Raw genomic sequence first — 23,742 nt, 5'->3', positions numbered from 1 at the left:
AGCCTGGACATTTTACTTAGCAACGGTCAAAGAAAAAGAGATCTGCATTTTCCTCCCTCTTCGTCCGTGGTGCGTATCCTTGCCACCGAAAATGTGGTGGGTGGACCCACAGCCTCAGCATCACCTGTGAGTTTACAGACTTTTGTGTCCCACCCAGACCTACAGAATTACATTCTGCATTTGACCAAGATCCTCAGTGATCCCTGTGCACATGAAAAATGCATGCGATGAACAGCTATTTTTGGAAAGGAACCCATGGGGGAGAATGGATTTCTTGGCAAGGAAATTAAGCATGCTCTAGATAACATCATATCAAAATGACCAAGTAAGTTTTATGGACTAAGTGGACATTTTTTTGTTTTTTGTTTTTTTCCTCCAGGATCTCTTATTTGACATTTTCACAGTCGATCTGATCTCCACCTCCAAATTTTTCCCCTTGAGATTGCCTCAGGATTTTTATTGCTGTGACAAGATTTTTACCACAATGACAGGATTTTACCGCAATGTAAAAGCCAATCTAAAATCCCCAGCCTTCCCGCAAATCCCTCCAGATGCTGGATCTCACTTGAACGGACTCGACCAGCCTCTCCTCTAAGCAAGGCTCTGGGCAGAGGTGAACTAAGGAGACTAAGGAGAACCAAGAAAACCTCTGCCCCTGGAAGACTTTCGGGTATTAACAAAGTCTCCACACAATCCTATGGAGTATGTGAGAAGTCACTGCCCAAACACTGCCCAGCTAGGAAGGTCACACAACTGGGAAGGGACAGAGGGAGGGCTGCAAAGCCTGAGTTCTGAACTTTCACACAAAGAAAAAGGCAGCAGAGCTGAGAGGTGATTGCTGAGGAAACGGGGCACATTCAGCACCAAGAAAACCCCTGTCTTCCTAATGAAACAAACAAAATCTCCGTCTCATGGAATCTGTGAAGCAGGCACAGTTCCAGCCTCCAAGCCCCCACCCCTACGTTGACCCCAGCACTAACTCCTCCTGAAGAAGGTTCTGGAACTTCCACGGACCACTGAGTGCATTTACACAACTACTAACTGCGAGGTGGGCAAGCGCCACGGAAGCTAAAAGCAGAGTACTGTGGGAGCATTGAGAGCTAAGAGGGCAGCAGATCCTGTGAGGCAGTCAGGAACAAAGGAATCCCCTTGGCAAAGTAATCTCTAGACTTCCTGGAGGAGGTGGCCCTGGAGTCGGGCAGTGTGGGTCACGTGGATACCTAAGGGACAGAAGGCCTTCTGGGCCCTCAGTGCCACTGAAGTCATGAGTTGTGTTTAGTGGCTTGGAGGGTCAAGGGAGGGGAGCCGTAGGAAGAAATGTCACTCTTTCTATGTCATAAAGAGAGTTAAAATCTCCAGGGAGGCCTGGGTGGCTCAGTCAGTTAAGCGTCTGCCTTCAGTTCGGGTCATGATCCTGTGGTCCTGGGATCAACCCCAGCATCCCGCTCCCTGCTCAGTGGGGGGCCTGCTTCTCTGCCTTCTGTTCTTTCTGCTTGGGCTCTCTCTCTCTCTCTCTTTCTGACAAATGAAGAAATGAAATCTTTAAAAAAGAAAAAAGAAGTCTCCAGCCCATTCCTAGCTCAGGTGCTTGTTCATCTGGGTAAGTCCATTTTCAGCTTGGCCGGGGAGGGAAGTATTCACCATTGTGCATGAACCCCCTTCCCTGGATGAAGGCATCTCCTACTCTAGAATCAGAAAACGTCAGTTACTCCCTTTGACCCAGGCTCTCTCACCGTCAGGCCAGGCATGCGATGATGGCCCGTTGCACTGGAAGCGAGTGTGGAAGAAGTAGAACCGGAGGAGAATCCCCACAGAAGAGATCAGCAACAGAGGCGCTAGACACACGCGGGGCAAAGCGCTGGCAATGTCTGTGGTTTCAGCACAAACGTTCCATGTTCTGTGTGAGATGGAGGTGGTTCAGAGCTGCGGTACGTAGCAGTGGTGGCTTCATGGGACCAATTCCAGAACATGGTCTGGGGCCTGCCTTGTTCTTCAGCTGAACTGTTTGATATCCTCTAATCAACGTCTTTTCTCCTTAAAAGAGCCACAGTTGATTTCTCTCCCTTGCAACTAAGAATCCTGCCACTTCCGGTGTGCTGGGCAGTGGAGGCCATTTCAGAATCGATGCTGCACCTGGCTCGCTCAGTTAGAGGGGCATGCCTCTTGATCCCAGAGTCTTGTATTTGAGCCCCCTTGCTGGGGGCAGGGATTACTAAAAATAAATTAATTAATTAAAAAAAAAGAGAATTTCAGAATTGGGTCCCTCCCTTTACGTAAAAACCAAGCAATCTTGCATAGATTGAAAAATCCAGGTGTTGTGCTGATGTCCCAAATCATTTGATGATCACATCTGAACTTTATTCTGTAGATGGCAGGGCACTGGGACTAAAGTTTGGGAGCCTATCAGGACAGCTGTAAGGAGAAATGTAAAGAAAATGAGGCGATCCTCATGAAATGACTCAAATCCAAAGTGTTTTCTCCCAGAGGGCCTTTGATGGAACTGTAAGAGGTAGACAAAGGGCCCTGAGTCTTTTGTTCAGTTAAGGGAAAACTGATTGTTGAACTTATATATGTGTAGTACTTTTTTAGACTCCAAAATTTCTTCTTAAAAAAAAAAATAAATAAGGGCGCCTGGGTGGCGCGGTGGTTAAGCATCTGCCTTCAGCTCAGGTCTTGATTCCAGAGTCCTGGGATCGAGCCCCGCATTGGGCTCTCTGCTCAGTGGGAAGCCTACGTCTCCTTTTCCCACCTCTTGTGTTCCCTCTCTCACTGTGTGTGTGCGTCTCTCTGTCAAATAAATAAACAAATAAAATCTTAATTTAAAGAATAAATTTAAATAAATAAATAAATAAATAGAGAGGGAGAGAGAGAGCAAGGGAGAGGCAGAGGGAGAGAGAGAATGAATCTCAGACTCCCTGCCGAGCCTGACACAGGACTCAATCCCAGGAGATCATGACCTGAGTTGAAATGGAGAGTCGGGAGCTTAACCAACCGAGCCATGGGGACACCCCTAGACTCCAAAATTTCTTTTCTCGCCATCAGCACGATGGCATGGAGTGCTGTGAACACGAGAGGCCCAAAACAAAAAATTAGGTGTTTACATTTGCTGTAGGTGGGAAGAATTTCAGTGTGACAAAAAAGAATTCTCAAGACTATCCACAGCTGTGAAACTAAGCTGATAACTGAACTGGCAGGAAATACCACTCTGTTGTTGCCATCACGGTTCCAGAAGAGACAGACTTCAAAATACGGCTGTGGGTGTTCAAATTGGATGAAACCATCCAACTCGCTTCCCCATGTGATGCAATTCATAACCTCAGTTTCAAAGGTGTAATATACAAGCAAAATGACAGAATATATCTTAGAGCAATACATCATTTTTTTGTCTCCCCCACGATAATGCCAGCCCCATGAAAGTCAGGTCTTTGAATATATGTTTCAAAGCACATGTATTCTCAGCACATAGAAGGTACTAGATCAGACTTGTCTAGCAGGAAGAGATCATACTCCCTTAGAATAAAAGAGAGAGTGTATGTGTGTATTACATATCATTTATTTTATTTTTTTAAGATTTTTATTCATTTACTTGACAGAGAGAAATCACAAGTAGGCAGAGCAGCAGGCAGAAAGAGAGGAGGAAGCAGGTTCCCCACTGAGCAGAGAGCCTGATGTGGGGCTCGATCCCAGAACCCTGAGATTATGACCTGAGCTGAAGGCAGAGGCTTGACCCACTGAGCCACCCAGGCGCCCCTACATATCATTTATTATGCTGACCATATCTTTGCAGCATACCCTTCTTGTCAAGGAGTATTTTTAAAGATGAAGCATGTTACTCTCTAGTGTCCATTCCCTTCCATTTCTGGGTAAATGAGTGCTAGCCAGCAATTCATACCTCAGTTAGGTCTTCCTTATTCTGCACATCACTTCTCCCTTTAGAACTCTCCACTTTCTGCATTTTTAATGGATTTTTTAAAATTTTATTTTTTAGTAATATCTATAACCAATGTGGGTCGGAACTTACAACCCCAAGATCAAAGGTTGTATGTTCTACTGAATGAGCCAACCAGGGCCTCCCTTCCTGTTTTCAGTATTTTAAAAAAATTTTATTTAGTGATTCATCCCTTGCATATAATAGCCAGAGCTCATCGTAACAAATGCCCTTCTTAATACCCATTTAGCCTATCCTACCACCCACCCACCTTCCTTCATCAGTTTGTTCTCTATCATTGAGAGTCTTTTATCGTTTGCTTCCCTCTCTTTCTCTTTTCTTTTTTCCCTTCCCCTATATTCATCTGTTTTGTTTCTTAAATCCCACACATGAATAAAATCATATGGTATTTGTCCTTTTCCAATGACTTATTTCACTTGATACCATCTAGCTCTATCCATGTCATTGTAAATACAAGATTTCGTTCCTTTTGATGGCTCAGTAACATTCCATTGTATATACAAACCACATTTTCTTTATCCATTCATCAGTCAATGGACATTTGGGCTCTTTCCATAGTTTGGCTATTGCTGATAATGCTGCTATACACATCGGGGTGCAGGTACCCCTTCAAATCAGTATTTTTGTAACCTGTGGGTAAATACCTAGTAGTGCATTTGCAGGGTCATTGGGTAGTTCTATTTTTAACTTTTGGGGGCAATTCCATACTGTTTTCCAGAGCGGCTGCCCCAGGTTGCATTCCCACCAACATATAAGAGGGTTCCCCTTTCTCCACATCCTCATCAATATCATTGTTTCTGTGTTGTTTATTTTAGCCTTTCTGACAGGTGGGTGGTATCTCATCATGATTTTGATCTGTGTTTCCCTGATGATGAGTGATGTTGAGCATCTTTTCATGTGTCTGTAGCCATCTGTATGTCTTCTTTAGAAAAATGTCTCTTCATGTCCATTTCTTAGCTGGATTATTTGGGGGGGGGTGTTGAGTTTAAGTTCTTTATAGATTTTGGATACTAACCCTTTATCTGATATGCTATTTGCAAATATCTTCTCCCATTCTGTAGGTTGCCTTTTAGTTTTATTGATTGTTTCCTTCGCTGTGCAGAAGATTTTTGTCCCTTTGAAGTCCCAATAGTTCATTTTTGCTTTTGTTTCCCTTGCCTCTGAAGACATGTCTAGTAAGAAGTTGCCATGGCTGAGGTCAAAGAGGTTTCTGCCTATGTTCTCTAGGGTTTTGATTGTTTCTTGCCTCACATTTAGGACTTGCATCCATTCTGAATTTATTTTTGTGTATGGTATAAGAAAGTGGTCCAGTTCCATCCTTCTGTTCAATTTTCCCAACACCATTTGTTGAAGAGATGGTCTTTTTCCCATTGGATATTCTTTCCTGCTTTGTTGAAGATTACTTGACATATCACTGTGGGCCCATTTCTAGGTTCCCTATTCTGTTCCATTGATCGATGTGTCTGTTTTTGTGCTGGTACCATGCTGTCTTGATGATTACAGCTTTGTAATAGAGCTTGAAGTCTGGAATTGTGATGCCTCTGGGTTTGCTTTTCTTTTTTTTCAAGATTGCTTTGGCTATTCTGGGTCTTTTGTGGCTCCATCCAAATTTTAGGATTGTTTGTTCTAGCTCTGTGAAAATGTTGGTGGTTGTTTTTTCCTTAATTTTTAAAAAGATTTTACTTATTTATTTGACAGAGAGACACAGTGAGAGAGGTAACACAAGCAGGGAAAGTGGTAGAGGGAGAAGCAGACTTCTCGCTGAGCAGGGAGCCTGATGTGGGGCTCAATCGCAGGACCCTGGGGTCATGACCTGAGCCGAAGGCAGACACTTAACCAACTGAGCCACCCAGGCATCCCTGCTGGTGGTGGTTTGATAGAGATTGCATTATGTGTGTAGATTGCTTTGGGTAGGATAGACATTTTAACCATGTTTGTTCTTCCATCCATGAACATTGAATGTCTTTCCATTTCTTTGTGTCTCCCTCAATTCCTTTCATAAATATTCTATAGTTTTCAAAGTACAGAGCTTTTACCCCTTTTGTTAGGTTTATTCTTAGATATCTTATTTATTTTTGGTACAGTTGTAAATGGAATCAATTTCTTGATTTCTCTTTCTGCTGCTTCATTTTTGGTATATAGAATGCAACAGATTTGTATAGAGTTTTGTGTCCTACAGCTTTACTGAATTCATGTATTAGTTCTGGCAATTTTTTGGTGGAGTCTTTCAGGTTTCTACATAGAGTATCATGTCATCTGCAAATAGTGGGAGTTTGACTTCTTTCTTGCCGATTTGGATGTTTTTATTTTTTATTTTTATTTTTTAAAATTAATTTATTTATTTGAGAGAGAGAGAGAGAGCATGAGAGGGGAGGAGGTCAGAGGGAGAAGCAGACATCTCGGGGAGCTGGGAGCCCAATGCGGGACTCAATCCCGGGACTCCAGGTCCCGGAATCATGACCTGAGCCACCCAGGCACTCTGGGTGTTTTTATTTCTTTTTGTTGTCTGACTGCTGAGGCTAAGACTTCCAGTACTATGTTACTCTTTTCAGTATTGAACACAGAGGTTATTTATACACAAAAAACTTGACTTGAACATTCTTGGATTTTTCCATGAACTTCAGTAGAGATTATGTTCTATTTTATGATGTGAGAGAATGTAAAGAAATGTTTTAACTTCAAAAATGATTCTGGTGAAGTATAAGGCTTTAGCAACCTCTGTGAATCTCCAATATTCTCCCTGTGTTTGAGGCAAGCAGTACTTCAAAGATATCTCTTAGACTTTTCACAGTGAGCAGTTTCCATTTAAATTGGCAATTTAGAGGCACCTGGGTGGCTCAGTCATTAAGCGTCTAGCTTCAACTCAGGTCATGATCCCAGGGTCCTGGGATCAAGCCCCACATCAGGCTCCCTGCTCGGTCAGAAGCCTGCTTTCTCCCTTTCCCACTCCCCCTGCTTGTGTTCTCTCTCTCACTATGTCTCTCTCTGTCAAAAAAATAAATCTTTAAAAAAAATTAAAATAAATAAATTGGCAATTTATTTGTGAGTCTGCTATCCTCCACCTACTTTGCATAATTAATATTGTAAACAATCTTAATAAGATTCTTTGATATTGGAGTTGGGAATGAAAATTTCATTTTAAATGTTTTCTGTAAATAATTTGATAGTTGATTCTGTAAATGTCATTTTTAATGTACATGTAACTGTTTTCCCAACAACTGCCCTGGCACTCAGCCACACATTGCAGGGAATCTTCTCTTTATTTTCTCAGATAAAATAAAACAACATACTGACCTTCATCTTTGCTTGGTTTATGCTTGCTGTGATGGAATTCGCCAGTTCTGAATTTTCAAAATGAAGAGTAAATTCTGATCGCCTCTTGTTTTCTCACCATATCTGAAAAGGGGAAAAAAAAAAAAGGATAAACACAAACTTAATATAGGAATATAAAGTGCCTCTAACTCATCTGTTACAACTCAATTTCCGAAGACAGACAATTGTATTCTTTTGTAGGGCTGCCATAATCAAGCATTATCCATGAGGTGGCTTCAAACAGCAGGATTTTACTGGCTCATAGTTCTGGAAGCCAGCAGTCTGAAATCCCGGCCGGGCCACCCTCCCTCTAAAAGCTGTGGGAGAATCCTTCTTTGCTTCTTCCTAGCTGCTGGTGGTTTGGCAAATCTTTGGTATTGCTTGGGTTAAAGATGCGTTCCTCCAATCTTCTGTCTTCACGTGGCATTTTCCCTGCACTTGTGTTTTCACATGTTCCTCTTCCTACAAGGCCAGCAGTCATATTGGACTGGGGGCCCCCACTCAGTATGACCTTCCTTAACTAATTACATCTGCACTGACCTTTCTAAGTAAGGTCACATTCTGAAATACTAGGAGTTAGGACTTCAGAGTATCTTATTTTGGGTGGGGAACATAATCCAATCTATAATAAGTTCTTTGCTATTAAAAATTAATGAACAGGGGCACCTGGGTGGCTCAGTGGGTTAAAGCCTTTGCTTTCAGCTCAGGTCATGGTCCCAGGGTCCTGGGATCGGCCCCGCATCTGGCTCCCTGCTCCCCTCTCTCTCTCTCTGCCTGCCTCTCTGCCTACTTGTGATCTCTGTCTGTCAAATAAATAAATAAAATCTTTTAAAAAATTAATGAATACTTGGGGATTGCCCGGGTGGTTCAGTTGGTTAAGCGTCTGCCTTAGACTCAGGTCATGATCCCAGGGTCCTGGAATCGAACTCTGTGTTGGGCCCATGCTCAGCGGGGAGCCTGTTTCTCCTTCTCCCCGCCCTCCTCCCCGGTTGTGCTCGGTCTTTCTCTCTCTGTCTCTCTCAGTTTCAAATAAATAAATAAAACCTTTTAAAAATATATTTTCTTTAAAGATTTTATTTATTTGAGAGAGATCAAGCAACAGGGCACACAAGCAGGCAGAGCAGCAGGCAGAGGGAGAGGCAGACTCCCCACAGAGCAGAAAGCCTGACACGGGCTTCAATCCCAGGACCCTGGTATAATGATCTGGACTAAAGGCAGACACTTAACCAATTAAGCCACCCAGGCACCCCTAAATAAAATCTTTTTTTAAAAAATTAATGAATATTTAGATATCATCATTAATGGCAATTTATTATTAAAAGTATTTCTTGGAGGGCGCCTGGGTGGCTCAGTGGGTTAAGGCTCCGCCTTTGGCTCTGGTCATGATCTTGGGGTCCTGGGATGGAGCCCTGCGTCGGGCTTTCTGCTCGGCGGGGAGCCTGCTTCCCCCGCTCTCTCTGCCTGCCTGTCTGCCTGCTTGTGATCTCTCTCTGTGTCAAATAAATAAATAAAATTTTCATTAAAAAAATATTTCGGGGTGCCTGAGTGTCTCAGAGGTTAAGCCTCTGCCTTCTGCTCGGGTCATGATCTCAGGGTCCTGGGATCGAGCCCCGCATCTGGCTCTCTGCTCAGCAGGGAGCATGCTTCCCCCTCTCTCTCTGCCTGCCTCTCTGCCTACTGGTGATCTCTCTCTCTGTCAAATAAATAAAATCTTAAAAAATACATATTTCTTATAAGAAAATTTTGGTCTAGCAATCTGACAAGAAAGCTTGAATATGGCTCAGCAAAACCGCAAGATGAGCCAGGATCATGTTAGTCACAGACCATGTTATACATACCAGACAAGCTGAGGTGGAGAGAGCAGGTGGGTATAGTTCTCTCCTATCTGCTCATGACCATGCCATCATCTACCAACATTTGGAAGAAAGAAAAATCTGGTACATGTGGGTTTCCTGATTGCTATGGACTGAATTTTGCCCCCCTCCCACACAATTCATTAAGTGAAGCCTTACCCACCCCATGATCATATCTGGAGATGGGACCTGGAGATACTTAGGTTTAGATGAGAACCTGAGACCTCTTAATCACTTTGCTATGTACCATATAGAAAAGTTCGCTATTCAAGAGTCAAGCCACTAATCTCTAAGCAACCAGGGTTTTCTTCAGTAACATGGTTCTTTTTGGTAATAGTATAAACACACACAATGTTTTAGCTAATGCATACCAGAATATTTGAATAATTACCAAAAAGAACCATGTTACTGAATAAAATTGTTCTTGAAGTTTCAGTTATTTTTTGTTGTTGTTGTTTCCAGTGTATCAAAACCAATGTCCCAATTATGTTTAAGAATGTGTCCCCCAGGGGCGCCTGAGTGGCTCAGTGGGTTAAAGCCTCTGCCTTCGGCTCAGGTCATGGTCCCAGGGTCCTGGGATCGAGCCCCACATTGGGCTCTCTGCTCGACGGGGAGCCTGCTTCCTCCTCTCTCTCTGCCTTATCTCCTCTGCCTACTTGTAATCTCTGTCTGTCAAGTAAATAAATACCAATCTTTAAAAAAAAAAAAAAAAAGAATGTGTCCCCCAAGGTGGCTTAGTGGGTTAAGGCCTCTGCCCTCGGCTTAGGTCATGATCTCAGAGTCCTGGGATCGAGCCCCCACATCGGGCTCTCTGCTCAGCAGGGAGCCTGCTTCCCCCTCTCTCTCTGCCTGCCTGTCTGCCTACTTGTGATCTCTCTCTCTGTCAAATAAATAAATAAAATCTTAAAAAAAAAAAAGAATGTGTCCCCCTTATAGAGTCAGGGAGCACTGTAGGCTGGAAGGATTTTCGAGGCAGTGAGCTGTAAGGTCACTGTCACATCACATCATGACACTGAAAACTTGAATCATCTCACTTTAGTCCGTAGCTGTTGCATTTGAAAAAGGAGAGGGACTGGACTAATTGATGTTAGAGAACTCTTTTATTCCAGCATCCTCTGAATTTTACCACATGATTAACTATTGATGCTTTTCATGAGAGCAAGTGGTTGAATCATAGCTTTTTTTCTTTTTCTGTGTTAGTATGTTTCAAACTTCCGAGATTTTATAGTAGCCAAGAAATATATTGGAGTCTTTTTCCTGACGTGAGGGAATGCAGCTGGTGGAGTAATTTGTGTCCCTCTTGGGGACTTATATAAACTATTCCACATTATTGAGCTGCTTCTGAAGACATTAGTCACCTTAAAGAGACAGCACTAAATCACGGCTAGGTCAAGACCAGACCAAGAGAAACTTCTTTGAATCCTCAAATAAAACACATAGTGTTTTAATATTTAAGGTTTTTTGACTCAACATACTGGCTACGAATGATTTTCTTACTATCAGATAGTATCAGTTTTTTAAAAGATTAATTAATTTATTTGGGGGGAGGGGCAGAGAATCTGCAGAGTCAGACATGGGACTGATCTCAGGATCCTGAGATCACCATCTGTGCCAAAACCAAGAGTCTGATGCTTAACTGACTGTGCCACCCAGGCGCCCCATATAATGCCTATTTTGAAGGTTAGGATTCCTGAGAGACATTTCAAGTCATGTCAGCATTTGGTGTGAATGTCTCCAGGATTCTTGCCATTCTGTTCAGAATTCCTTTGCCCATTCCAGCTCCCCTGCACACACACCCCCACAATGGGTAACTACTCATTACTATCCCTCTGACATACAGGCTTTGAGATGGCTAACTTTAACTCAATTCACCAGGTACTAATGGACTAGATACTATATGCCCATATCTGTGGTAGGTGTTACAGATATAAACATATCCAAAACAGGGACCTACCAAGATGAATTAACCATAAAGCACTCCTCGGGGTTAAGTAAACACACTGACCTGCTGTGCAGTTTCATTTAACATTGAACACCTAAATATTAGGGAACCACTAGCTTAGTTTTATGTTTTCTGTGGAGTTTTTTTTTAGCCTTCTTTTTTTCACAGTTAATGATGATCCCTTTATCTTGTTAATCTGGAAACTTTGTCTTATAATGCTATGACTGATTCATGACTATTTTTTATCAATGTCTACAAGGACACTCCTACTTACTATTTCAAGAGAGAAAGCAAATGTTTCTTTCCTTTCATCCCAAAGTAATGCCAAACAATTAACATATCCATTAAAGGAAGTTGCGCTGAGACACATTGTTTATAACCACACTTAAAATAATATGGTCAAGAGGTCAGTCTTGCCCACCCTAATTCTGTAGCTGGTATTAGAAGATAAATTTGGCAAAAATATTAATAACCAGAAATCCATGTAATGTTCGTACATTCTTGACTCAGCTAGTTCCTGTCCACCAATTAAAAGGCTGACGAAAGGTCAACAAAAGTCAGAGAAAAAACATTTTAATTTGCTTTGATATGTTTCTTCATGAGGTAAAAGAGCATATAGCTAAGTACTCAATAGTTAAATAATTATACCCAAAATCTGCTTGTGTTTCCTGAAAGGTATTGAACCTGCACTTAACAAAGAAGGATGTTGACCCCAAGTTTTAAGGATCAGTCTTATTTCTACCAGAATAAACAGATTGAGTGGTATAGACATGCGCTGTCTCATTTGGTAGTCATTATTACACGCATTTAGTAAGCAATGAAAATGTGACTAGTTCAGGGGTGCCTGAGTGGCTCAGTTGGTTAAGCATCTGACTCTTGGTTTTGGCTCAAGTAATGATCTCAGGGTCATGAAATCAAGCCCTGTGTCTGGCTCCATGCTCAGAAGGGAGTCTGCTTGAGATTGTCTCTCCCTTTCCCTCTACTACTTCCCCCTACAGTCTTGCTCTCTCTCTCTCTCTCTCTCTCTCTCTCTGCCTGCCTCTCTGTCTACTTGTGATCTCTCTCTCTCAAATAAATAAATAAAATCTTTAAAAAAAAAAAAAGTGACTACTTCAAACTAAGATGTGCTCTAATATATACCAGATTTTAAAGGTTTATATGAAAAAAAGAATGGAAAATACCCGATTAATGTTTTATAATATTGATTACATAATGAAATGACAGCATTTTGGATATATTGGTTAGATAAATATATTAAAACAAAATTCATGTATTACATTTTAATCTGGCAGAAAATTTTATTTATTATTTAAAAATCTAAATTTATTTATTTATTTATTTGAGAGAGAGAAGGAGAGAGGGAGAGAGAGAGAGAGAGAGAGAGAGCAGGGGAAGGGTATAGAGAGAGGGAGAAGCAGACTCCCCACTGAGCAGGCAGCCCAACTCTGGGCTCAATCCCAGGACCCTGGGATCATGACCTGAACCAAAAGCAGACACTTAACTGACTGAGCCACCCAGGTGCCCCAAATTTACAAGAAAATTTTAAATTCAATATATGACTTGCATTTTTGTTGGTCAGCTCTGATCTATAGCCTACTTTAAAGCATTTCACTGAAGACAATATAATTATGTTAGTTGTTTGTTTGTTCATTTAATTCTTAAAAGATGTTATTTTTAGGTAATCTCTACACCCAGGGTAGTGCTCAAATTTACAATCCTGAGATCAAGAGCTGCATGCTCTACCTACTGCCAGCCAGGCACCCCACATTATGTGTTTGTTAGTTTTAATTTCCCCCAGAAATAGACATTTGAAAGCCAACATTCTGCAGATGTATCTTGCAAATATTCCAAATATCTTTACCTCTAATCAATCCCAGAGGGCTAATGAGATAGACCATATTATTATCCCAAATATATGCAGCCATATTTGGAGTTCAACCCTACTGGAGAAGTGCACATCCCCTTTCCCCCATTGGCTTTAGGCTTGGTCATGTGACTTATCTTGGCCAGTGAAATGTGAGTGGCAATGACATATACCACTCTAAGCAGATGCCTTAAAAGATTTGCCATGATCTGCCAATTCTCTTTTCACTGTGACAAGACCTCATGTTCCATACAGGGACAGGTCCTGTACCCTGGCTACCCGAATATACACAACACGGAGCAGAGCCACAGCTGACCCTTGAGGGACATGTAACCTGAGTGAGAAAGAAATCTTCCCCCAAAGGTGGGCACAAGGTAGGCAGAATATGGCCTCTGTTTTCCCACCTGCCCCAGAACCAAGGGTTAAGTTCCTCCAGCTTGGCAGGTGAAGGCCAGAAGCTGATGCAACTTTTCAGGGGGGACTCTGAACCAGGAAGCTTCTCTGTGAAAATTTTCCCAACCATCTGATATGTAAAGCTATTAGTGAAAGATTGGGTTTTCATTAAGACTTGTCAAAATAGGATTTTTCCTCCATCAGCAATACACACGATAATGCAGTGTACGAAATTAAAAATGTGCCATCATTGGGCGCCTGTGTGGCTCAGTCAGTTAACTATCTGACTTCACCTCAGGTCATGATCCCAGTGTCCTGGGAGCAAGCCCTGTGTCAGGCTCCCTGCTCAGCACAGAGTCTGCTTTGCCTTCTCCCTCTGCCCCTTCCACATGCTCATGTGCTCTCTTTCTCTGTCTCTCTCTCTCAAATAAATAAATAAAATCTTTTTTAAAAAAGTGCCACCGAGGATTGTTTCATAAACTACTTAATGAAGAGGAGTAAATCATAGGAATATTTTGGAAAAACATTTAAATTCATATTTCTTGTTTCTTGGACATGCAATGTTACCATTAATGAAGATAACATAAAACCCATAATATCCTACTATAACGAGTCTTATCAGTGCAAGGATTATATATTCACCCCATAAGAACTCTTATTTGAGTAGCCCCTATATATTCCTATAGTTCATGCATGAGTGAAATTTGATTGAGTTTAAATATCTGATTGATATCAGATTTGACAATAATTCTAAAAATTTAATTGCATATAATGTCATGTGAAGCTGAAAGGAAATTTTCTAAGTTACAGGTCATATTTTCTTTTCAATCAATCATGCTAAAGGAAAGACTGAAAAAGCTGTGGAGCTCTGTGGAAAGCTGAACCAGGAGATGTACTCAGAAAAAGCAGGGTTGACCCTTAGTATGGTGTGTGGAAAGATCCTAAAATCTGTACCTCACTTGCTATGGAAAATCATCTAGGCCTTGTTAAAGCAACATGGTCAGGTTTCAGTGTCCTGGGGGCAGCTCAACCAGAACATAGGGGTATTAAACTCAAGACATGTTACTAAACCACTTGGGGCCAGGGTCTGCCCATAGGATTGACCCTTCCTGAACCTACTGTGCGGTAAGGTGAGACAATGGACCACAGGAATTTATCCATGGCACAATACCTACTGATTGCAGGTTTACTTTTCCTTTAATAAAATTTATTTTGAGGAGAGGATGTTCCTACTACTCTACAGACTGTCTAAAAGGATGAATTTCTCAGGTTTCTGGCTAGTAACAGAAACATTAATGCTCCAGAAGGTAACTTGGAACTCTCGTTCGAGGAACATCTTGGATTTAAGTTAATACCTGGTTTGTCATCTCTCTTGTGCATACATCAGGCTTCTCTTTCAGGCTTTAACTCTCATTCCCTTAGCCAAGGAACTGCCCCTAGTTCCTGTGCTATCCACAATATGCCCTTAGCCTGGAATGTTCTCCTACCTCACCTCTGTAAGTCCAAATCTGAACACCCTCCAAGGGCTTGCTCAAATGCCAACCATGAAATCCTCCCTGATCTGTCATTTCTTTGAACCTTCCAAATGCATTTGATTTATAATTTTTTTATAGCGCATGTTCCTGTCTTACTTGCATTAGTTTCTATGTCACACTTGGACTATTAAAAAGAAGGTTGAGGGGGCACCTGGGTGCCTCAGTGGGTTAAGTCTCTGCCTTTGGCTCAGGTCATGATCTCAGGGTCCTGGGATCGAGCCCCACATCGGGCTCTCTGCTCAGCAGGGAGCTTGCTTCCTCCTTTCTCTCTGCCTGTCTCTTTGCCTACTTGTGATCTCTGTCTGTCAAATAAGTAAATAAAATCTTAAAAAAAATAAAAATAAAAAAAAGAAGGTTGAGCATTAGTGGTTGCCCCCCTCAGTACCTAATTTTTAAGTTGATTAGATGCTCGCTAAATACCCTTTGAGAATCAATGACCTAAGTGTAAAAGCTAAAATTGTGAAACTCGTAAGAGAAAAAGGGTCACACATTGATTCTAGAAAAAGACTCTAGAAAAGGCTAGAAAAAGCTTCACACATTGGATTAGGGAACAATTTCTTTGATATCAGACCCCTCCCCAAAAAGCATATATAACAAAAGAAAAAAATAGATAAACTCTACCTTATTAAAAAATTAAAGCTTCATGTATCAAAGGACACTATCAATGGAGTAAAAAGGCAATCCACACAATGGAGAAATATTTGCAGATCATACATCTAAGAAGAGATTAATATCCACAGTGTCTGGGTGGTTCAGATGGTTAAATGTCTACCTTCAGCTCAGGTCATGATCTCAGGGTACTGGGATCAAGCCCCATGTTGGGTGTGGAGGCTACTTAAAAAAAAAATTTTTTTTTTTTAAAGTATGATTAGACAGAATGGTGGAGACATAGGGCCTTAGATCTAGCCGCTTGGAATCACACCCCTCACCTTTAGGCAGAGTACTTTTTATTTTTTAATTGAAATATTATTAACATACAATAGTCTATTAGTTTCAGGTGTACATAATAGTGATTTGGTATTTTTTTACATAATGAAATAAGTCTAGTTACCATCTTAGCCCGAGTACATTTGAGCAATTCTTTTTTTTTTTTTTTAAGATTTTGTTTATTTATTTGACAGAGATCACAAGTAGGAAGAGAAGCAGGCTCCCTGCCGAGCAGAGAGCCCTATGCGGGGCTCGATCCCAGGACCCCAGGATCATGACCTGAGCCGAAGGCAGAGGCTTTAACCCACTGAGCCACCCAGGCGCCCCCCTTCCTTTTTTTTTTTTTTTTTAATTTTATTGATTTATTTGAGAGAGAGAGAGAGAACATGTGTACATGAGCGGGGGAGGGGCAGAGCGAGAGGGACAAGCAGACTTCCAACTGAACAAGAAAATGGATTCGGGACTTGATCCCAGGACTCTGGGATCAGGACCAGAGCTGAAGGCAGACACTTAAAAGACTGAGTCACCCCGGTGCCCCACATTTGAGCAATTCTTAAAAATAAGGATTTATCAGGTTCATGAAAATTTGCCAGAAGTACATCTGTTGGGTTTGCTAACCCAAGACATTCTTCTAGGGAGCTAAGTTTAATTCTTCCTAAATAGTTTTCTCATCATTTTTCCTTTTCCTTCCTTTCAAAAAGTATTTACTGAGGACCTTTACTGTGTATGGCATTATTTGGGAGATATCATTAAGAAAAAATGACAATATGGAGAGTAATTAGAAATGAACACTTGATGTAAATACCAATTTTGCCCCCCTATTATCCATGGGCACATTAATTAACCTCTCTGTACCTCAGTTTCCACACCTGAAAAATGGGCACTATAATACCACTCATTTTAGAGTCTCTATGCTAAACATCTTCCATTTGTCCCTCCAGATCCACTACTTTTCTCTGCCCTATTCCTGGCCCTGGGAGTCTGGCCTGTATGGGCTCTATCAATCAATGTCCTTGCTCTCTAGTTTCATTAGGACTTGATGGATGGGGATCCTGGGAGATCAGATCAAGGAGAAAATCAGAGGTAGATGGGAAAAGAGAGTTTGGTTGTTTCTTTTTTTTTAATCCCAAGCTTCCTTCTTATTGGGTTACTGCAACCTAGGGCAAGCTGCTGTGAAGACGGCCCTCTCCACAGAACTTCCTTTTTCTGAGCATTCCTAAACATGCCCTCACTTTATAACAAGCCTAGAAGTTCCCACATTCACACTAACCAGCTACTACTGAAGACACAAGTACCAAGAGTGGGGCTGTGCCTTTCGAGTAATTCAGAATGGGGGTTCTGATTCTTCAACAAGAACAGCCAGATCCCAGAGAACATTCTCTAGACCATGCTAAAGAGTTCGAAGATGGGAGTACAGGCTAAAACGGGAGAATTTCTGCAACTCAAGTAAACCTTGTCAACAATGAAGATCTTGTTTTACTCCAGAAAAAAAAAAAAAAAAAAACAGAGTTTGAAGATGATCCAACTAGCCCTAGAATGAAAGCTAATAAAGTCTTTCTTATTACCTATCCCCTCCCCAATATCTGGTATCTAGTTAGGGCTCCTTCAGTATTTAATGGATAAATGAAAGAATATTGAAAAACCAGCTCTGGGCAGAACCAAAGGGAATAGTGATTAAAACTGGATTTTGTTTTATTTGTGTATAATATGTTTGTTGCTTACTTTTACAGGCTGTTCTTACTAAGCTTATGGTCAGTATATGTTTATTATTATACAATATGGATAACAATGATTATAATGGGAAGAATTTCTACTTGTCTTTAAAACTAGGTAGACTCATGGACAAATCTTTTAGTGATCTGTATTGAGTTTTATGGGTTTTTTTTAAAGCTTCTACTGGAGAAATTTAAGAATAAGGAATCTGAATTTTATGTTTTGAAATTGTTAATGTAACTACTGAATTTTGGTTTTCATAAACGTATATAAATTGTTTAACAAGAAGCAGTAATAAAAACTTGGATAAATATCTTTGAAGCTACAATAAAAGGCAAATATCTATTATGGCTGTAAAGATAAGAAATATGCAAATATTAGTTAAGCTATGAATCACCTATCTGGTGAGAAATTATGTAGCCAATAAAAAATCATGTAACAATGACATAGGAATTGCTTATTATATTAACTGAGAAGAACAATATAAAAATTTTATAAATGAAAGATTATTATAATATAAGAAAAAAGACCAACAAACATTTAGGCATTAATAAAAGCCAATGGTTGTCTGGATGTTTATATTATGAATAACTTTTTCTCTTATTCTTAAAATGTTTTCTTCCAAAGTTCCTAATATAAACATATATTATTTGCTTTAAAAAAAAAAAAAGACTTTATTTCTTTATCTGGGAGAGAGAGGGAGACCTCTTGAGCAGAGGGAGGGGCAGAGGGAGAAGCAGACGCCCTGCTGAGCAGGAAGCTCCATCCCAGGACCCTCATGATCTGAACCCATTGAGCCAAACATATATTATTTTCATAATGAAAAATGTTAAAGCATAGGAAACCTATAATTTAAAATATAAATAATTTTCTTCACTAATAGAGAGGAAATATGTAAATTATATGCAGATAAATGTAGGGGCACTGGGCTAGCTTAGTCGGTACAGCATGTAACTCTTGATCTCAAGGTTGTGAGTTCAAGCTCCACATTGGGTGTAAAGATAAACATATTAAAAAAATCTTTACATTTGCTGGGGCGCCTGGGTGGCTCAGTCAGTAAAGCATCTGCATTAGGTTCAGGGGTTCCCTGCTCAGCGGGGAGTCTGCTTTTTCCTCTCCCTCTGCTGCTCCCCCTGCTTGTGCTCTCTGTCAAATCAATAAAATCTTTTGGGTCACCTGGGTGGCTCAGTTGCTAAGCATCTGCCTTCCGCTCAGGTCATGACCCCAGGGTCCCAGGATAGGGTCCCAGGATTGAGCCCCGCATTGGCCTTGGCGGGAAGCCTGCTTCTCTCTCTCCCACTTCCCCTGCTTGTGTTCCCTTTCTCACTGTGTCTTTCTGTCAATTAAATAAATGAATGGAATTTTTTAAAAAATTTTTAAAATTAAGCTTTTCTTATAAATAAATAAAAATCTGTTTAAAAAACCAACCAAAGATCTTTACATTTGCAACGATGTGGATGGAGCTAGAGTGTATCATGCTAAGTGAAGTAAGTCAGTCAGAGAAAGACAAATACCATATGATTTCACTCATATGTGGAATTTAGGAAACAAAATGGATAAACATGGAAGGGGGAATAAGAAAGAGAGGGAAACAAATAATAAAAAAACTCTCTATTGCTAGGTAAAAAAAAATGCATATTGCTAACTAAAAAAAAAAAGGAAAGAAAGAAAAAAACTCTTAACTATGGGGAACAAACTGAGAGTTGATGGAGGGAAGTGGGTGGGGGACGAGATAGGTGGGTGGGTGATGGTGTAAGGGCCTACTTAGCCGGAGCAGCCTCACCTCAGCAGAACAGCCATTTTGTTGTTTATGCAGTGAACCTAGATTGACCCTGCCCCCCAGAGGAACTCACTTAGAAATGGGTCTGGGAAACGGGTAAAATATGGCCGACCAGCCCCTGATAACAGAGCCCATATACCAGGATGTGTCAGGTCAGGGAGAGATAACAGAGCCCAGAATGAAAGGATGAGTCAGGTCAGGTGGAGACATCCAATCAGTAAAGCATACATACTATCACCCTGACTACCAAAGAATGTGGGCCCTGCCTTTGGAGTGCCTTTTGGGTGCCTATTCTGACCAGAGTGATAGGCTAGTTCAAATAGCTACTATAGGGTGAACTGTAATTCAGTTGGCCACCTGTGTGTGGCCAGGCTCAACCACATGGCCTTTGCTCTATAAAAGCTCGTCTCTAAGGCAGGGAGGGGTCGCCTCTTTGCAAGAGACGCCCCGAACGGTTGGTTTGATTCTTGATGCTTGGCGCGAAATAAAGCTTTGCTTGACCTTCGCTTTCTATCAGTCTCTTTCCTTTGACCATGGACCCAACAATGATTATTAAGGAGGGCACTTGTTATATGATGAGCACTAGGTGTTATATGTAAATGATGAGCCACTGAACTCTACTCCTGAAACCAATATTGAACTGTATGTCTACTAACCAGAATTTCAAAAAAATAATAAAAAAATAAAAAAAATCTTTAAAAAATAAAATAGAATACAAATAATTTTCTTTGCTAATGGAGAGAAAATATGTAGCTCATAGACAAATAAATATAAAATTATTCTTTTGGATTTGATCAAAAGGATATATACAGGGGTGCCTGGGTGGCTCAGTTGGGTAAGTGTCTGACTCTTGATTTTGGCTCAGGTCCTGATTTTGGGACTGTGGGATTAAGCCCCAGGAGGGGTTCTGCAGTCGTGGAGGAGTCTGCTTCTCTCTCTCTCTCTCTTCTCTTTCTCTCTCTTCTTCTTCCCCAGCTCCTCCCCCACTCTCTCTCTCAAGTAATAAACAAAATTAACATTTTTTAAAAAGGATAAATATAGCACTCAAAACTGACTCTTTCAGGCTTCCAACAAGCTTACAAAATCCCATTATATGAAAAAACCCACAGCTAATATCATCTTCAATGGGGAAAAACTGAGAGCTTTTCCTGTAAGGTCAGGAACAAGACAGGGATGTCCACTCTCACCACTGTTAAACATAGTACTGGAAGTCCTCGCCTCAGCAATCATACAACAAAAGGAAATAAAAGACATCCAATTGGCAATGAAGAAGTCAAACTTCCACAATTCACAGATGACATGATACTCTATATAGAAAACCCAAACGATCTCCAACAAAAAAGTGCTAGAACTGATAAATGAATTCAGTAAAGTTGCAGGATACAAAATCAATATACAGAAATCTGTTGCATTTCTATACAACAAAAATGAAGCAGCAGAAAGAGAAATCAAGGAATTGATCCCATTTATAATTGCACCAAAAACCATACCTAGAAATAAACTTAACCAAAGAAGTAAAAGATCTGTACTCTGAAAATTTAAAAAACACTGATAAAAGAAACTGAAGATGACACAAAGAAATGGAAAAACACTCCATGCTCAAGGATTGGAAGAACAAATATTATTAGAATGTCTATATTACCCAAAGTAATCTATACATTTAATGCAAAACCTATCAAATCCTATTATATGTTATTTATTTATTACTATTCACATTTTTATTTTACTGAAATTTTGTTATAATTTAAGCATAGCTGGATAGCACAATCTTGATCCATAGAGCTATAGATCACAGCTCCTCTGTGATAAAATAGCAAATGAAAAGGATTTGGATTGGTAATAAGGAAGCTTCAAGTTTATTATCTTCAATTTCTTTGTTTCTTCTAGATTACTGGACATTTTGATCTACTGGATTCAATAGGGAGGGTAAAGCTTATAGGAAGCTATTCCTTTTGGGGCTGGTTGAGAGCTTTAGGTGAAAGGAAACAAAGCTAGGCTGCTTGCTGCATCAGAAAAGAAACAGATAACTCCAACTTCCTTGTGAAGATTAACTGGATACTTTGCACTTTTAAGCAGAAATGCTTAAAATTTTCACTTCGTCTCGCAAAAACACTATTTGTGGGTCAATGATTGGAGTTCATTGGTGGAAGTTCGCTCTTAGCTTTCTTTTTAGGAAGGAGATTGTAAAACTTCTGGGATCCAGGTAGGGTAATGAACAGATGACCTTGGACAATTCCCTTGAATTGCTTGGGATTCAAACTTGAGTTTCTAATGTCAGAAGGAAGTAACCTGATCTCTGACTTTGAGCCAGTAGCTGTTAGAGTCTCAGCCAGGTCTGTCTCCTGCTTATGTTGAAATCTGTAAGAATATGGAAGAGAGTGAGGGATACCCTCATTTTCTGAATCCCTAGAATGTATCTCTTGTGTGTGTGTGTCTCTGTGTGTGTGTGTATCATATTCAACCTCTAGTACCTAAGCCTGTGATACATTTTCAAAATAAGGTAAAATTATGACATATAAATATATAATATCTATAAACGAAGAAATTATTTTATAGGATATATAAAATAAACACATCAAAGACTTTACATAGTTCATTAAATGTAATGAGAAAACTGGCAAATTTGTTAAAATTGGCTCAAAGGAGGAGTCAAAGAACTACAACTTTGTATGGAGTAAAGGAATGTTGAAATGGAAGCAAAACTAGATTTTGCTCTAGGAGTGGGTGGTAGAGACCTCGATTCAACCTCCATCAGGCAGGATTTATTTGCATGTCTATAGATGACGGAAGGCAGAATAATGCCTCCTTCCCTCACCTCCAAAATAGTCCAGCCTGATCCTCAAAACCTGGGAATCTGTTAGATGGTGAAGAGGAATTAAGAAGAGGCAGATGGAATTAAGATTGCTAATCAGTTGACCTTATTATAAAGATTATTTTGGATCATTCAGGTGGGCTCAGTGTAATCACAAGGGTCTTTAAAAGTGGAAGAGAGTAAGCAGGAGGGCCAGAGGGAGCTGCAACTATGGAAGGATGGTCATAGAGATAGAACGTTGCTGGCTTTGAAGACAGAAAAAGGGTCCAAGAGTTCAGGAATGGGGTGGTCTCTAAAAACTAGAAAGGGCAAGGAAATATAATTTCCCCTACAGTCTCTAGAACGGAATGGAGCCCTACAGATACCTTAATTGTAGCCCAGCACAGCCTGTGTGGGACTTCTGGCTTCTAGAACTCTAAGAGAGTAAAGTTGTGTGGTTTTAATGTGCCAAATTTGTGGTGATCTTTAAATTAAGAACTTTAAATTAAGATCTTTAAATTAAGAATTAAGCTATAGAAAACTAACATACTAGAAAAAAATTAGTTGTATTGCTATCAGTTATCTAGAACTTAGAGAGTTTAAAAATAGCTCAGTCAAAAACAAAGGCACACACACATACATGTACATACGTAGTAGGTAAGACCTCATACTCGTGCTATATCTGCAGAGCTTATGGAGCTTACCGTTGGGGCAGCAAATAAAAGTAGGAATGTATTCCTAATGAGATGAATGACTCAGCACTTAGCAATTGCAAAGATGCCCTATCCAACCTCAGGATCATTAATCACTGATGGAAGCAGAAATGAGCAAATTGATGACTTGATGGTTCAGTAGAATCCCCCTTAGAAACTGGGGAGAGCCAAATCATCAATAACTCTGGAATCAATTCTTGCTCCATCAGCCAATTTCTAGCCAAAAGGAATAATGGCCTTTTAGTGGCCAACAGCTTCAGCTTTGGGGTTGTGTTACAGCAGACTTTTCTGCCTTCAATTAAAATAAGCTGGATAACAGGAACTGATGTTCATCCTAAGGAAAGTCGTATCAAGTCAAAATTGATAGACATGGTTGTGGGGGGAAGCAAAAATATAAAAAGCATCAGATAAAAATCTGATGATTCAAGTGGAGTTATATTGTTTTTGTTTCCTGGCATCTATACTTTGTTCTTTTCATAGCAACAGACTTAGAGTTTTAGATGAGGCTGATCCCACACATATTCCTCTTACTACTCCATTCAGACAAGAGTGGGTGAATGACCCAAGCCTGGCCCATTTGTCTTCATGATATGTTAAGAATTTTTGAGACCAGAGGCACATGGCTGCTCAGTTAGTAGAGCATGTGACCCTTGATCTCTGGATCCAGAGTTTAAGACCCATGTTGGGGGTAGAGCTTACTTTAAAAAAATAAAATATGGTGCCTGGGTGGTTCAGTGGGTTAAGTTTCTGCCTTTAACTCAGGTCATGATCTCAGGGTCCTGGGATCAAGCCCCGCATCGGGCTCTTTGCTCAGCGGGGAGCCTGCTTCCCCTCTCTCTCTCTGCCTGCCTCTCTGCCTACTTGTGATCTCTCTCTCTCTCTGTGTCAAATAAATAAATAGAATCTTAAAATAAAATAAAATAAAAAACTCCTCACATTCAAGCACACTCTTTAAAGAGGAAAAAAAAAA

General features: G+C 40.5%; 1 pseudogene; it reads left to right on the top strand.

The window, feature by feature from the left end:
- The first annotated feature begins 1,754 nt into the window (after window positions 1-1,754).
- Window positions 1,755-23,742, top strand: part of LOC111148856 — a 28,789-nt pseudogene continuing 6,801 nt past the window's right edge.

The sequence above is a fragment of the Enhydra lutris genome, unplaced genomic scaffold (genome assembly GCF_002288905.1).
Source record: "Enhydra lutris kenyoni isolate GAN:26980312 unplaced genomic scaffold, ASM228890v2 scaffoldscaffold21, whole genome shotgun sequence".
NCBI lineage: Eukaryota > Metazoa > Chordata > Mammalia > Carnivora > Mustelidae > Enhydra > Enhydra lutris.
This window is presented reverse-complemented; position numbering and strand designations above follow the sequence as displayed.